Source organism: Varroa jacobsoni, unplaced genomic scaffold (genome assembly GCF_002532875.2).
Source record: "Varroa jacobsoni isolate VJ856 unplaced genomic scaffold, vjacob_1.0 scaffold_1108, whole genome shotgun sequence".
Taxonomy (NCBI): Eukaryota; Metazoa; Arthropoda; class Arachnida; order Mesostigmata; family Varroidae; genus Varroa; species Varroa jacobsoni.
The window spans coordinates 6894-23062 of NW_019214010.1; the positions used below are offsets into that span (position 1 = coordinate 6894).

The 16169-nt window shown below is 37.9% G+C and overlaps 2 long non-coding RNA genes across 2 annotated transcripts in view; both read right to left on the bottom strand.

The window, feature by feature from the left end:
- Positions 1 to 721: 721 nt before the first annotated feature.
- Positions 722 to 6469, bottom strand: LOC111266688 (uncharacterized). Its single transcript, XR_002684213.2, has 3 exons — positions 5693 to 6469; positions 2848 to 2970; positions 722 to 2422 (listed from the first exon to the last, which is right to left on the bottom strand). It is a non-coding gene; the product is annotated as an uncharacterized LOC111266688 (long non-coding RNA).
- An 8828-nt stretch (positions 6470 to 15297) lies between these two features.
- Positions 15298 to 16169, bottom strand: part of LOC111266692 (uncharacterized) — an 11980-nt gene continuing 11108 nt past the window's right edge. The window contains exon 2 of the long non-coding RNA XR_002684214.2: positions 15298 to 15454. This is a non-coding gene — a long non-coding RNA (uncharacterized LOC111266692). The remainder of the gene's footprint in view (positions 15455 to 16169) is intronic.

The following is a 16169-nucleotide window of genomic DNA, read 5'->3' on the forward strand; positions in this document are numbered from 1 at the left end:
AGTTGGTCCGAAAGAGTAAGTTACATATTTTCTTAGCCTTAATGATAGATCTTTTTTTCAATAATACATAGTAAACTTTCACAGCGAACGTCACGATTCCAAAAAAAAAACACAACATAGAAAGAATAGTTACTAGGCCGAGCGTTCAAAAAAAGATCGTTGCGTTTAAACTAAGATTATACTGAACTGTTTAATTGAAGGACACTTTTCTACATTTTTCATTTATGTACTTAAAACCATTGTTTAATCAGTAGAAGAGCGCACGGCTGATTATAGAAATCTAGGGCACGAAAATACCATTGTTGATATTTCCATCCACAAACTAAAACATATATTTGAGGTTAGTATTTTATAGTCTACATGTCAGCGTGAAAAAATGTACTACACAGCACGTGTGATTACGTTAAAAAGTATAGAAGACCTCGTCACTTATTTGCACGATTTTTCATCGGCACATATATGTGCGATAAATAAGAAAGCCAAAGGACAGATCTACATCTACGCTTAATATATGCGTATTTCAGGTGTTGAAAATGATAACATCTTAATTATTTAGAAGCAGGAATTTTTCGAGCATTGTTTGCCTTAAATTGTTAGAACGGTCAAAAACCTCGTGTTTTTATTGATTACTGTCTCATCGTTACTTTGAAGTTTTTTTTTTAAATTTCAACATTTTGACATCTTGTCTTGCGGTACGTCTAGCAATTCTGACTACCACAAAAGTCTGCGCATTTTCGCAGATATATATATATATATATATATATAAGGAAAAGTCGTATGATAATTAGAGAGTTTTCATTTTGCATCGCTTAAAATAATAGAAAATTCTTATTACAAGATAAATTATTGGCACAAGGATTGGATTGAATCAGTAACATCTTGATACCATTTCTTTATTAATACTATCTTATAATGCTATAGCATTAGTACGAGTCTTAAATGGAACTACCACAACTATAGTGGTCAATCAAGTGGTTTTATTTTTTTATATTAACAGCTTAATAAATATTCTGAATAATCATTTAAACGCTGTTTATGTCCCATGGTATCAGACATGTAAGGTCCCGAGCAAAAACCTTACTTATTAAGATATAGCAACACTTCCTTGTAAGAAATCTACAAACTTCTAGACCTAAAGCCCTCCTTCAAATTTCAAATTGATTATTTGATTTTTATTTAGTTAAGATTTGTTTTTTGCTAGCGTCTGACTAAATAGATTTTTGTAGCCACGTGATAGGTACAGAGGTCCACCTGCGAGACGACGGGAAAAACGACTGGTCCCTGCATGAAGGAAACGATGAACATTAGAACCAATCTGGGTTTTTCGTCTTCTAAGAATTACCGCCCACTTTTCAGAAAGCCCTCTCGTCGTTCGCATTGAACCAAGTGGCGGAAAGTGGGCTCCTGCGCCATTCAGTAACGTTCGTTCCAGTATCGTTTTTGCCAATATTTTGTCCATTTTAAGACGTTTAACTTCGTTTCTTCAACAGTCAACGTTCTACACGCTGCGTTCTGAGTCCTTGTATTTGCGGTCACCCGCGCGAACTTCACTCGGTCACACTGTGGGTATGGCCTCCCAATTTTAACCTTCCGACGCAATAGAAAACTTGTTCAAGTCAAGCTTCACAGCCCAATGATAGCTGTCGCAAGTCTAAAAACGTCTCGCAGGTACGTTGGGAACGCACTGAAAAACTGGGCAAAAAGGGGCTCTGGATTTTACGACACGAAAATGCTGTGAACGATTTTGAAGAGGAATGACTATAATGAATTGTGCCAGAGCAGTGAGTGTAAGATTTTTACGAACTTCGAAAAAATACCAGAAGATAATGTATATTCTGAAGTACAATGAAAAAAAATTAAACTGTGACAAAGATGATCCGAGGACGAAGTGGGATGTGAGAGAAGTTACACGCTACTGCAGTGTCAATCGGGATGAAGGTATAGGGCAGTATAATACATATATATTAATCACTCATCACTGAGGCATGCATTTGTTTCGTGTCTTCAAATGAATGCGATATGCTATGCGATACGTGCTTTTAACACCGCTGCTAATCTTTAGCGGATGATAACCAGATGCAGGTAATGGTAGTTCAAGTAATAATGACTAAGTAAGCATTATGTAGCATTTATCATACGCAACCTTTGTCTATGGCGTCTGTCGTTTAACGTTTTATTTCAACACTATTTCAATACTACAACGTCGTAAGATTTTTATGTCTTTAGTCCACCGATATATTTAGTGTATTATTTCGATTAAACTAAAAAGACGATCTTGGCTTAACTCTCTGGCTTTGTAGAATATGACCATGTGTAGTATTTCTTCGGCCCATAATAGATAAGTGGATACCACTAAATACGATACATTCTGATATGCAATACGATTGACGGGATCATCACAGCGTATATTGGAAGCACACATCTGAAGCAGAAAAAAACAAAATATAATTAGCAGGCCTCAACGATTATACAAGCTCTCTTCAGCGTAAAATGTAACACGCAGATACCGATCGTTCGCTTCACCTCATGTATGTAGCAAGCCTGCGCAAATAATCAATGAGACAGAGTCTGGTCGGATTTGCATTGGTTTTTTCCAATGTATATTATTGTTTTCAATGAAAGCGCGTTGGCTCTCCCTCTCTGTCATTCAGCGTTCATTGTGGACGCACCCACTATACTTTAGGAGAGTGTCACACAAGGTATCGAAATTTAAGAAGCGTCCAATGGCGGTTTTGGGTCGAGACGGCATCGACTAAGCTGTTAGCGGGCGAATGGGCTCGATGGAAGCTAGATAATGAATGTGTTAATTTGATTGCAAATCGGCCTCTATGTTTCTCGTCATGTTACCGGGCGACAAAGTCGACAAGATGAGTCAGATGTTGTTTATACCGCACGAACTGGGATCTACTGGGTTGCTCCCTTCTTATTCAGAGACTTCACATCATAACAAGCAACTGTATCTGAATCAGCCTGCATAGTTCAAAGAGAAAATAAATATATTACGTTAGTGCTGCCGGTCTAAACAATCTGTCATTTAACGGTAGATAGACTGTCACGCATAGAATAGTAGCGATATATATCGCAGGCAATGATTGACATGTGCGCCGGGAATAGTCTGGACTCTGAGAAAGCAAAAACGGGGTGCGTACGTACTGTTTTAAAACAAACTAATATGCAAATAAAAATGAATCATTACGTTATATTATATTAGACGTCATTTATAGCAGGTTACTGTACAGTTTAGCTAAATATATATATAAAAAAAAAAGTGTGAAGCAAGACTCAGGTAAAGCGGCGTTAGCCCTAATATTTATATACGTCTGAAGAAATCGACCCATAGGTTCTACTATGTACACCCCACATGTCCTTCAAGAACTCGATATGGAGTCGATACTTACTCGGACTTATCGTGCACACACCTATACAATTCCATAAAATACGTTCAATGATTAATAATGAGCTGCTGTGTAACGTTTAAATAGATCAGTTTTATGTAGCTATTATAACTAGGTTTCAACGATTGCCATGCTGTTAGGGTGTTTGGTGTTTGAGTGTCAAACTTTTTAAATAGAGCACTCACATTTGGTTTAGACTATCAGATGCTTTATCCCTTTTGCATGCGAAAAGCAGCGCACTAGATTATTGATTCATTTTCTACTAAAAAAAAAAAAAAAACTGTTGTGGAAAGAAAAACTTGTGGTAGATCTTATTATTTGCACAAGATGCGATGGGTAGAAAAACAAAAATATATATATATATATATATATAATTGAAATGATTCTGGCCCACGTAATCGAACAAGTATAAATACTCTTGGCTAGTATATCACTGTAATATAGTCACGTAAGCATACCTTGAAGTTTTATTTAGATCTAAGCAAGTATAAATTCATGAGACTTTGTTAGGATAGAGTCGGCAGATGTTTGTTCCTCTGCAAAAGCAGCGTTTTATATCTTAGGCGCGAATTATTATGGGAGGTCAAATAACTGAACACTTGATTATAGTCCAGGATAAAACTGATCGAGTATGTTCGTCTGATATAATACCGTTAAATATAAACGGTTGGATTGAGGATATGTTAAAATGTTTGGAAAAAACGGTCATAAACTCTGCACAATATTTATTTATGACTATCTAAGAATGATCGCGATAGTTGATGAATTTGTACTGATGTGCGTTGAATGAGCGGTCAACGGCCGACCCGACAAAATATCTGTCGAAGCAGAATAGGTCTTTTGAAAATGGCCTCAGCAGGGAGGCGCACGCCCTCTGGGTATATGAATGAATTCTTATTAGATCCCCATTAATAATGTTGGGCTAGACGTTAAATTACCTCCTTCCACAAGGCCTTTCGAGGATCAAATGACTAACGAATACACCCACTCCAGGCAAATCCCAAAAGAATCAAAGCCAATTTAATGGCATCATTTGTGTGCTGAGACTCAAACAGGGAAATTTCACTCATAAAATATATGACACTGCAATGCGCTTTGAGAAATATACGTTATCCGTTATTGTTACATTTGATTTATTACTGAAGTTTATTTCCTACTTAAACTTCGTCAGATCTATCATTCATCCGAATTTCACGTAATAAGCCCAATAGTCCAAATCCACTCTAAATCTCCAATGTAATGTCAAGGGACTCATTTAGAGACGCATTAGACGGCATAACCAAATTCGTTTGATAAGTCTTTATGTACGCCCTATTTCGCTATTTCATCTAATATGTTTGAAACGGCCGTTCTTTCGTCAGCTATGTTGAGAAGACAAATTGATACCGTAAGAGCTGTTAGTCTGCAAAAGTATATGCACCATAATAAAACTACAATAATGGCAAACAATAGTTGTAAAACATATATCGTATTTCGTCAAAATTCAACAATTAGAATAGAATAGAATAAATGTCGATTTTTTTTTATGTATGATAGAAAACGCTTCGAAATAGCAGCAGCTACAGATTCAGGTGGAAGGGGCAAACGAGAAGAAAAAAGTTTGATCTAGGTTGATCTTGTCTAGCCTTCGGCTACTCACTTAAATGCTGATAGGCAAATAATTGTGCATCTAGTTTCTTGCACCTCATCCGATTTACGTGTAAGAGAAGAGGCTCGATGCCGGTTTGGTACTTGCTAAAAAATGCTTTATAAAAGAGAGCGAAAGAGAGTTCGCCGTCCGCAGACTATATCCTGGTTGAATATATAGTAAGCTTTCAGAGATCAAAAGATTTTTTGTCAAAAATTTTTGACAAAAGGTCTTTTGTATGGCCTAAAGTGTGTATGTGAACAAAAAACTGGCAGTTTTAAAGATTTGTGTTCTTTAGGTCAACGCATATAGGAATCGGCAGGCATGAAGGTCGCCAACCGTTCTTTATTAACGTGGCTTTTTATTAAGTAAGAACGCAGGGGCAAGATTAGCTGTATGGACGTTTATATTTAAGAAAAAAAAATTCAAAACTACAAAATTCCTAGTAGACAGACTATATCTTCGGCCGGTAACAGCGAAAATTGTAATAGGTTTCGACGAGAATTTTTGTCATTTCCTTTCTTCAACGGGGACATTTTCGCGATAGCCAGAAATATCTATAACAGAACGACAAGCTACTTTGAATATACAAGCACGAATAGCGCGTAATGATATTTACGCTGGTTAGACGACGTAAACCAACCTATTGGTGTCAAAAGCTAAAACAAACCTAATTAGTGCACATAGGACGTCGTACGTATATTCGGAACGCAAAATAGGTTTGTTACGAAATGAGGTATTGTAGGCCTTGCTTGGCGAAGCGGCAGTAGTCTTGGCTTCTATGCATTTGCCCATTTCAATCAATCAATCAAAGCTCGATGATACGGCGTGCATAGTCATATCCTATATACTCCTGTACGTTACCGATTGCGAAATATGTTTTGTCTCGGCCATATTGCACAGTTGTAACAAACGCGCAAGCAGCGTGTCTCGTTCATACCATCAACCATCACTATCTGTTCAAAAGGAAACACTAACTTATTAGATTGATACCATGCCGAGAAAACTTTTCGACCGTTTCACTTTTGTTTCCGAAGGCGGCAATTTCCCATTAACTTATGGGATCAAGTGTTTGACATAAGACTTCGAAACTACATTTATTGGGTGCGACTGTATAAGCGGGGGATTAAACGTCCGCGTCTATAACCGTAGCTGAGTCTCACTCAATTGCCTTCACGCAATATTACAATCTATGTTTTGTCGTTCACACAATAAGACGACTTTCAGGTTTCCAGAACAGCTCGTCATATATAGCCGAAAGGTCAACCTAAAAATCGAATCACGGATAGTACTGAGCCCTTAAGGACGGTAGCAACTTTACGTCAGATTCCGGTCTTTGCCTGTGAAGTGGCCACGCATAATCTTGAAGGAAGGTCTAAAACATGTGCAATGGGGCGCATACTTAGTGGAACTCTGACGAGCGTTACTAGTTTCCGACTGAGCTTTATTGTGGCCCAAGTGACCACAGGCGAAGCACAGCTATACGTAGCCCTAAAGCCTCCGAAATCCGCGAGTCAGTTTTTATAAACTATGTACATACGCATATCTAAGAGTCCATATCTCCATATCTGTCAATTTGGTGTGCAAGTCAATTGCAAAAGCGAACAAACTTGCACACGTATGTTGTACGCTATGTACAGCGATAACTGCTAGTTGCCGTAGTAGTCGACCGTATGGCTATTATCGATTACGAATAAGAGCAGGCAAACACCGGAAAAAAAGGAGCCAGCTCTCTGGGACTATTGGCACCAGAAGCAGCAACAGTAGTACTACCGCCATCACCACTAGCGGAATAATGCTAGTTGCATGTAGTGTACACGGAACGCCAGACGTAGCTGTTCGATCCTCTATGGCCTGTCACTGAAGCTGGGAATTGCGCTCTTGTTCTCCTCAGAGGGAGAAGCACTGCGACTACACGCAAGACCGACATGACAAAAGTTGCAAAGGAGACGGTTGACTATGGCGTGGGCGGGGAAGAGCATATTGGACAGCAGGGAGCGAAGTGGCTGCCGGCATGAACGTAGGATGTTGGAAATGGAAGTGAAGTAAGAGGGTTCCGACATGCTAAATTTTACCATACTGAGCTGTCTAACGTTACGTTCTACCAACGTGTTAGCTATTTGCAAGTAAAACCCAACGGATTTAGTTTACATGCTGCCGGCGTTGCGACATCTATATTTTTGTTTTAGCGACGCCAAACGAGATGCTCCCCAATCCCAAAGAAACGAGTGCGATTTTAGCTATTGTAGCTGGTTTTTCGCGGCCAGCGAACGAATCATTGAAATATCTAAATTAGTGCCGGCTTTAAAATTTAGCTTGTTTTCCATCTCTAGAGTGTTAAATTCGGTCGATTATATCTATAATAACGTAATGGTCAATGTTTTAGGGGTGTGTAGTAAAACAAAAAGTCAGATGTTAGAATTCATACAGGACAAAGTGATTATTATTAATACTGATCCTATTCATAAATATAAAATGTTGAAATTATAAGGAAAATACTTTTTGGGAACGAGATTGTTCTTGTCTCATACTGCGATATATTTCTGACATCATGACTCAGACCTGAATAGACTCTGTTATAACTCTTCCTCTAGATGTAGAAATTTGCATATTTATATGCTTGCCCTGAATCGTTCTTGATACTATTATTATTATTATTATGTATTCTATGAATAAAATTAAAATACGCTCAGTAAAAAAAAGACGGTACGCGTACGAGCCAAGCGCCCTTCTCCTTATATCGCTTGTCAAGGCTCGATATTTCATACGTGTATTAATGAAATCTTCGCAGTGCTTTTTTAGTTAACTATTTCTATAGCACAAAATGGCAAAGATTTCTTCTTTTGTCATCGTTGCTGCTGACAAAATTCAACCTTTGACCAAACCCTGATTAATGGAGCAATGCAGCGCCAAAATTCAACGAAACATTTATTTGTTAACGGTTCCGTGAATTGAAGCTTCGAGCCACATCACATTATAGTAAAAGAAAGCCGACTGAGCTCAATTGTCTTCACACATGTTAGGGCTATCGCGTTTGCAGCCCGAAACCTGCAGGCAAAACATTTCACTCCGCTTTCACGCATCGATATTGCGGTTAAACGTAAGAGTCCGTTAACAGGAAAAGTAAAAACTATCATTTTGTATCAAATTTTTATAGCATACTATGTGCGAAATGGTTCCGTGCAAAGGGCCCGAAATTGCCTTTGGCTATAATAGAGGAAATCCACTCTTTTTGTATATGTTATAGAATCAGTATTATTGTTTTTTTTTTTTTTTTTTTTTTTTTTTTTTATGTATATGAATGAACCTAAACTGCATTTTTGAACTGAGTTCGGCAAATTTTAGCACTGTAGTACCTATTGATAGCGGTATACACCTCAGTCATTTTTGTCATAATAGTACATGATGTATTTAAAGAACATTCGCTATATTTTTGGAAAATATAGGCTAGCTTTTACCATAAATCATGCAGATTGTAGCGTAATAAAATGAGAATATATATAGCATGCATGGATTGAGTAAGCTAAAAAAATATGCAAACATTTTTTCGCAGCTTTTCCTCAGGAGGTTGTTAGCATTATCAGACGTCGCTCTATTAGTCTGAAGGCATAGGAACACGAGCAATAGAATTGTCGATCATCTATTATTTATGCAGGTATGAATAACGTGTTTTATCGTGATTGAGTTGAATATATGTTGATGGATTTTGATAAACACATAGGATTAACCGGTGATAAATTGAACCTTTATAAGATACGAGCGCGATATTCTATAGCAGAAGGCTAAGGACGTTTAGATGTTTCGCAATTTTCGCACTTTTTTTCCACTGTTCATTTTCTTTATTAGGTAATCGGTTACGTTTGAATTTGAATCTATAACAATGCGTTACCTGTGCTGGGGTTCATCTTATATATATATATAATACTTGACTCAACGTGAAGTCATGTGGCTTAAAAATGTCCAGCGCCTTGTTCATCTTCGATGTAGGATTTGCGTCAGCCATTATGTGAATGTATTTCGTAGTAATGCTTCGATAAAGGACTTAGAACTCCTCCGAACATGCTTCCATTATATAGCACGAACCTACTACGAAATCCCACAGTCAGCAAAATGTTGACTGGGACTTCTGCAAAAATGTATGTGATGGTACAAATCTGGGCTAACGTGTTCGAAGAATGATTTTGCTCTAAATTTTCAAATTTTTCTTTATATTTACTCTTGCTTAGAGTTAATGTCAATTTGTAAAAGTTAATCATCACCACGCGTCCGAGGAGCAATGTCACAGGCGGAAGCAAATGGAGAGAGGATTGATTTCATTGATTTGCTATCATCAGGTATATAGAAAAATAATAGAGGCTTTATACAAACCTTAAACTTCTTTAACACATATGAGCGCGTTCAAGGTACGACAACTGAATCCACACCGCCCGGACTGCGGAAAATTCAACCGTGAATATAATCACTTGTTGTTTTACCTTAGGTATTATTATATTCCACTTCGACTTTATAGTTAGTCAGAGATATTTATCAATTAGGCTACCTTGAATGGTAGTTACAATGACCTATGGCTTTTTGTTCTTCTACAAGCTTGCACTAATCAAGGCGGTAATGATATGGAAGGTCTGATTTTTAACAGGTCCTGTTGATTCTGATAATGAGAGAAGCACTGATCTCTAACGAAATGAGTTCGGCTAGCTGATTTAAATTATAAAGAGTAAATAGAAGACATTTCCGGGGTATCAATGGAGCAAATGTGACATTTGGACTGTCACAGTAGAATTCAAGCTAGGGTACTAGTTTCTAATAATCTATTTCTAAAGAAGGGGAAACTACTAAACATTTTAAACTAATTAAAAGCCACCTGAGGCTTGTAGAATTGGTTCTGGTATTATTATTATAATATTATATTCAATCGGTGCAAGTTAATTTAAGGTGCGTCCACTGGCAAACATTAAAATTGGTTCTGCTTTGCGTCTTTTCTTAGCCTAACTTGCTCCTTAAATAATGGCCGTTAATTTTATTTTATCATCGCGGCACCTTTATTTTTAAGCTATAGCCGTTTCAGTCTCGTCGTGTTTAACTGTCAAATCTCCCTTATACTTTTAGAGATATTAAGAAAAAAGGTGAGTAAGTGATTCTTCTATCTTGTACTGGTAGGTGCCGAGTTAATTCTTTGTTCGATTGTCTGACGTAACATTTTCTTTTTCATTTACTTGCCATGTCGCTCAAATCTCAGCGTTTGTCATCGTGATGTATTTTGAGTTACAGTCTGTTCAATAGCACAATAATGGTGACATGAGCCATTTTTTTTTGTCTAAAAAAAATCTGTTTTTTTAGACAGTGCATTTACTGTGGTCATCTGCCTAAAATGTGCTTCATGTCTGCACCCTTCGCCACACACGTTGCTATTCGATGGTATGCTTCCTGCAGTCCAATTGCTCCGGGGTAAGCTTCATAGCTGGAGGCCTTCAAGTTGTGCTCCAGTCTCATCAAGTATAGCTAAATGTATATATGTATTCATGGCGAGTTAAACTTCAAAATTACTGTGAGCGTTTATGAATGACCCTTGTGAATTTGGTGACTATCGGAAACGAGTGAGTCAGCCGCCTTATGTATGACATCCGCAATGTGAATTAGTGTCTTATAGCCTAATATGCAGGGCAGCTCGTAAAGTATGCGAGTGCGAGAAGTCCCAAATGCGCACTTGCCGTGCCATAGGCCATTAAATGACTAAAAAAAACCACCATCCTAGTCACCCGTGTTATCCCAGTGATTATGAATGAGACTAACCTCAAATTATGACTGTAAAGGCTTACAGGTCGTTCATTTAGCCTAGATCGCTGCTAACTATGACGACATCACGTTTCTGAGGGTTATGCCCTGTGAAAAGTTACCACTTGAATTTAATAGGAAATATATATATATTGTTTCATCATTAATAGCCTGTTTTGGACTCCTGCAAAAGGTATCTGTTCCTCAACTTGGATTAGGTTGAATGTCTGTGAAAACAAGTTGGTTTTGGATGTCGTCGCTATTACGAGCGTCGTTAAGGCGAAGGACATGACACGTTATCGGAGGCCATAGTTGAATGAAAATGTTCTTTTGACAGAAGTTCCATAACTGTAGTAATTTATTTTTACAGAAGGTACGTTGTGCTTACAGATATCAATTCGTTTGCGCACTTCATTAAAAACTTGACTTGTAGTAATTTAGTCCAAAATTTGCGAAAAACATATTATTATTATATTAATATTCTCGAAAGAAATTTCTTATTGTCAGGTGGTAATAGCTTTAAATTTGCTTTTTCCGTCGCCGACTGTTTTTTTGAATTTCTTTTTTTTTTTTTTACCTAAAGTTATCTACGCGTATTCGTCGATTGTTTCAACCAATCGATCTAATACAGTTTCTCTGCTCAGGTTGTAAGTATTCGATTTGTCGTTTCAACTTGTCGCTTTCCGACTCACCATAACACCTACTTGCTTCTTCAAAAACTTATGTCAAGTAGAAATAGCTCATGTGCGATGCACGTACTAACCGTCTTCTGGTGTCAAATGAGGATGAACTAGAGAAATTCAACTGACGCTGTCTTGTAGCTGAGACGTGAGACTTAGAGTAATGTCCATATCCTTAGTTTCGATCGATTAAGAGTTTTGCCCTTAATTTCAGTTGCTTTTATATGATTTCGCAACTTACGACTCTTGGGTATATTTGTGTACTGTATTTAATCCCAAAAAAAGCAATATAGCAAAGATATCCCATAGAGAATCTAACGATTATTTTTAATTCAATTCTAGGTGTATTGAACACGTGGCACACACACACGTGACCGTTATTCACGTGCTTATTTCCAAAACTGCTACTGCCTTTGGCGGAGTCACTTAGCGATGGCGACATCGCGTTTACGTAAAAATCAACTGCACGTCACAGGACAGCTAGTACTTCGGGCGACTTGACGGTCAAACGGAGGTTTGGCACTCAAGTCGTGAATGAAGAAGGACTTTTGAAAAACAGCATTGCAACTAAACTTCAAGCCAGACGTAGGAAGCTCGAACGAGTTAACCATCTTCCCGTCCGGAAGCTCACTGACAGATTTCTGTGATTTACAGCTTATCTTTAATTAGGATTACTGTTACTCCGGTTCACCAAAAAAAAAAAAAAAAAAAAAAGCAAAAAATTGCAAAGGGACATGGTAAGGAACTAACAGAAAAACTTCTTAACTATACTTGTACCATGTTCAATAAGGCTACCTTTACTCTAAATAATTCTTAATCAAGCTTAGCTTATAATTTCAAACGGAATGGAAAACCAAGGAAAGGCCTATATAACAAGATAATAACGGTAATAGGTTGAAAGACCACTCGCCAGAGTTCAACCTTACTTAGACTTAAAGTTGTCACGCTTTCTTTCGTGATAATTCGATTATTTGCATCAGTTCTGAGAGCTGGCAGCACAAGTTACCACCGGGGCGTCAAATGGTTGAGTTGCTTTAACTTTTCCATAGGCAGCATAAAATTGTATATTAAATTGCACTGCGTAGGAACATGTGTTTAAACCTTAAATTTTATTGTGTAAAATAGCAAGTTATCAAGCGAGAAACTTTGGTTCTTCATTCAAACGCGTAACAGGAGGAAAACGAACATATACTTCACGCGCATATCTAAAAGAAGATGAAGTAGATTTGGTCGATGAACCGCTGAATGTCAAACCTTTTTAGATAGATGTAATCCCACTGAGTGTTGATAAGTGGTGTCAACCACCGCTGAACAATACTTCCATTGCAAACGTGAGCGTTATAAGGCTTACGACGATTCACAACGCAGAGAAGGCTTGCAGTAAAGAGAAATGATCTATTTATACGGCGTTTAGTCCAGCAGTTGTTCTCCACACATAATGGTGTGATAACGTTTCGTCTAGAAACGGGTTTGATGGACGAAAATAAAAAGCAACTGCAAAGGATTAGTGAGACACCAGCGGAAAGGTGCGACATAACGGCACCGTTGTTACCGCAGTAGAAGGGTAACTGCGTACGTAACCGCAGCGCGTAATGGGCCAACTGACCAAGGAAATTATTAAGTGGACAGCAAAAAAGGCCGAGTTGGCTAGACGATTTGCTGCCATGCTAATGAACACTATATGTAAAATCTAGGGTCTATAATACAGAATAATATGAAAAGTAACCTAGAATTTCGTGGGCAAGTGGTTGTAAATTTCTAAGCACACCGTAATCTACGTAATTTTAAACGTACTCCCTTGTTTAGACCTAGAGTCGAGATGTAATAAAATCGAGGATAGATAGGTAGGAAGGAAGGCCTCTGGTTTGAGTTGTTCACCGAAAACGGTCAGCGCTAGAAAAAAGTAATTTTATTACGTAATATACGTAATACTTAATAATAATAATAATAATATTTTATTATTAAGGCGACAATCACGGGTCAGAAAATGACGAAGCCTAAGTCATGTTTTGTCTCAAGAATGTCCTTATTGTAGTTTGCTATATTCAGAAGTTGCTGCTGTAGACTGAGCATCCATGGGCACGTGTTGGAAATCGCTAGTCTGAAATCTTATAATGTGAGTTTCTGAGTGGTTTTTCGACTGGTGACACAGTGATGGTTAAAATGAGATGCGTACCCCCCTATTCGGGAAGCAGGGACAAATACATCAAAGGAGATTTGGAGTAACTGGTGCAATAATAGCGGTGTAGCTGGCAGCCACCCAGTTCTACGAAGTCGACACAGAAGCGATAACAATATATCGTTTACGGTAATATACACTCGTTTAAATCTCAAACACGAAATGGACGAACCTTTATACGAGAATGCTTTAGAAAGTAAGCCGGTGGACATAAATGTTCTAATATAAAAACGACATATTACTCCCGCTCTTGCGTTACTCTCGTTTTTCCGTTGCCTTAACCAAGATCTTTGCTCGACTGTTTTATGTATTTTGTCGGACAGACTATTTGGTGTCGACATTTGCTAGAAGGACCGACGTAATATATCACAATCAAACAAAATAATATAGTAGTTGTAGATCGTTAAAACTCGCTCGTTTGCTTTTGTCGAGCTAGAGAAAGTCAGTAGAGACCTGGTGTTGGGTGACCTGTTTAGGCCAAAGACTGCTTAGAGGTCTCAATATGGCAATTTTATATTACTGCAGTGCAAACCATGGAACAAGGTCCTTGTTTGCCGGATCGCGGAAGCTAATTGTGATAAATTCGTTCGAGTTTATTTTCATAGTATTTTATATTCTTGACAGTGCTGTCAAGTCGTTGGGTGCATACGTGGGGGAGTTTAGCGAAGGCAGCGAACAGAAAAAAAAAAACAAAACTTCAACTATGCTCATTTCATTAGGTCTCCTCTTGTTCAGAATAAAATGGCGAAAGACACACGTCAAAATCTAGCCAGATAACGCAACAAAATGTCGCCCATCTATTGACCTTACCAGTCCATCCATTCATATCTGCTGACGTGGACCGAGAGGTTATTTTTGCGAGAGATTTACCTTGCCTCGCGGTGATCGTTGCCACACAATTCATAGTTCCCTAAAGATTCAGTTGTGAACCAAAAAGCGCATGTCGAAAGGTCAATGCTACCGAAAACGTCCTGACCTGTCTTTTAGAAGAACCTTATCGTTCCCAGTAATGGAATGATTATCCCAGAGGCCATAAAGCTGTAGTGGACGTTAAGTAGCTGCTGGCTTGTGGGCTGCTACCTGCAGTGTAAACTGTTGTTGAGAGAGATAGATAGATAGATAGATGAAGCTTTAGAGCGGAGGGTACGTACTCATCAAGTATAACAGACTTGTTTTAAGGCCTCTTCGGCATGTTGTCAACCAATCGACTAATTGAATGGTTACTATTGTACGTTATGACTAACTTCACTATTTGCCCCCCGAAACCAGTTGTTTCATAAACATCGAGGTCTGTGTGTGTGTGTGTGTGTGTGTGTGTGTCACGCAAACACCATAATTCCGTGCGAATAAACCTTGGGTTAATGTCAATGCTGCTCTCTGCGTCTACCCGAACAAAGTCAACGTCTTTGAGCCTTGACCATTAGAGGATCTTGACATTCGATTAGCCCTATCATTGTCCTCCTGCTAGTTTATGCAGTCTATTTTTAATCATGCCGGGTTTTGATACTTATTTCATATCCTATGTCGAACCTTAGCACATAATATAATAGTAACTTTTTCAGGTAAGGTCAAAATGTAGATGATGTATTCGTGTATTAATTACTAAGGGGCACATGATTCAGTACATTTTATTACTAGGTTAGCTTGTGAAGGAATCAAAAAAGGTAATCATTTATTTCGTATATCACGTTGAAATATCACATGGTATAGGCAAACTATTGCCATAGAGAGCGGACTTAACCGTGTAACTCATCATAGAGGCATTTCGACACCATTTCTTCGTTCCTGTGGAAGCATATGTCTGAAATTCAATAGCGGCAACAATGACTGTAGTTAATCATATTGTTCTGTTGGTTTATATTACGTTATAGGCATATATAAAATAATATTATAGAACTACAAAAAGAAAAAAAAAAAAAAAAAAAAGAAGAAGAAGAAGCTACGCTGTCCTTGTTACACAAACAATTCCATAACATCCTCGGTGCTTTTTCTTCGTTAACAGAAAATGGCGAGAGATCCTTTTTAAACCTTCCCATAGATTTTCGTCTCTTCCTATGTATTGCTAAACAAAGAGGCGCTATTCTATGGTTGCGATAAGCATCTAACGCCAAATCTATTAGACTGATTACATTTGTCATGAGTTCAGCTAGCTTCTGTTCAGAACATATATTATTCCATAGGTTAGTAGGAAAACATTCTTATTATCTGTAGTATCTGATGGTATAATTGTACGAATGGTACCAGGTAATAGAAAGTCATTTTCCTATATACCCACACAGTTTGAAGCCATAAAGCTATTGATTTGATAACGCACAAAGTATAGGGAATCAGGAATTTTTACGTACTATAAGATGGAAAATATGTACAGTATTAGCGGAATTAGCGGAGCGCCGCTGTAATTTTACCTAACATTAAAACAGCAACTCGCCGAAAATTCGGTGTTCTGTGAAAAAAAACATACACTCAAATAATGATGTTTATTTAAAGTAACTAAAAGCAAAGGGAAACTTATATAT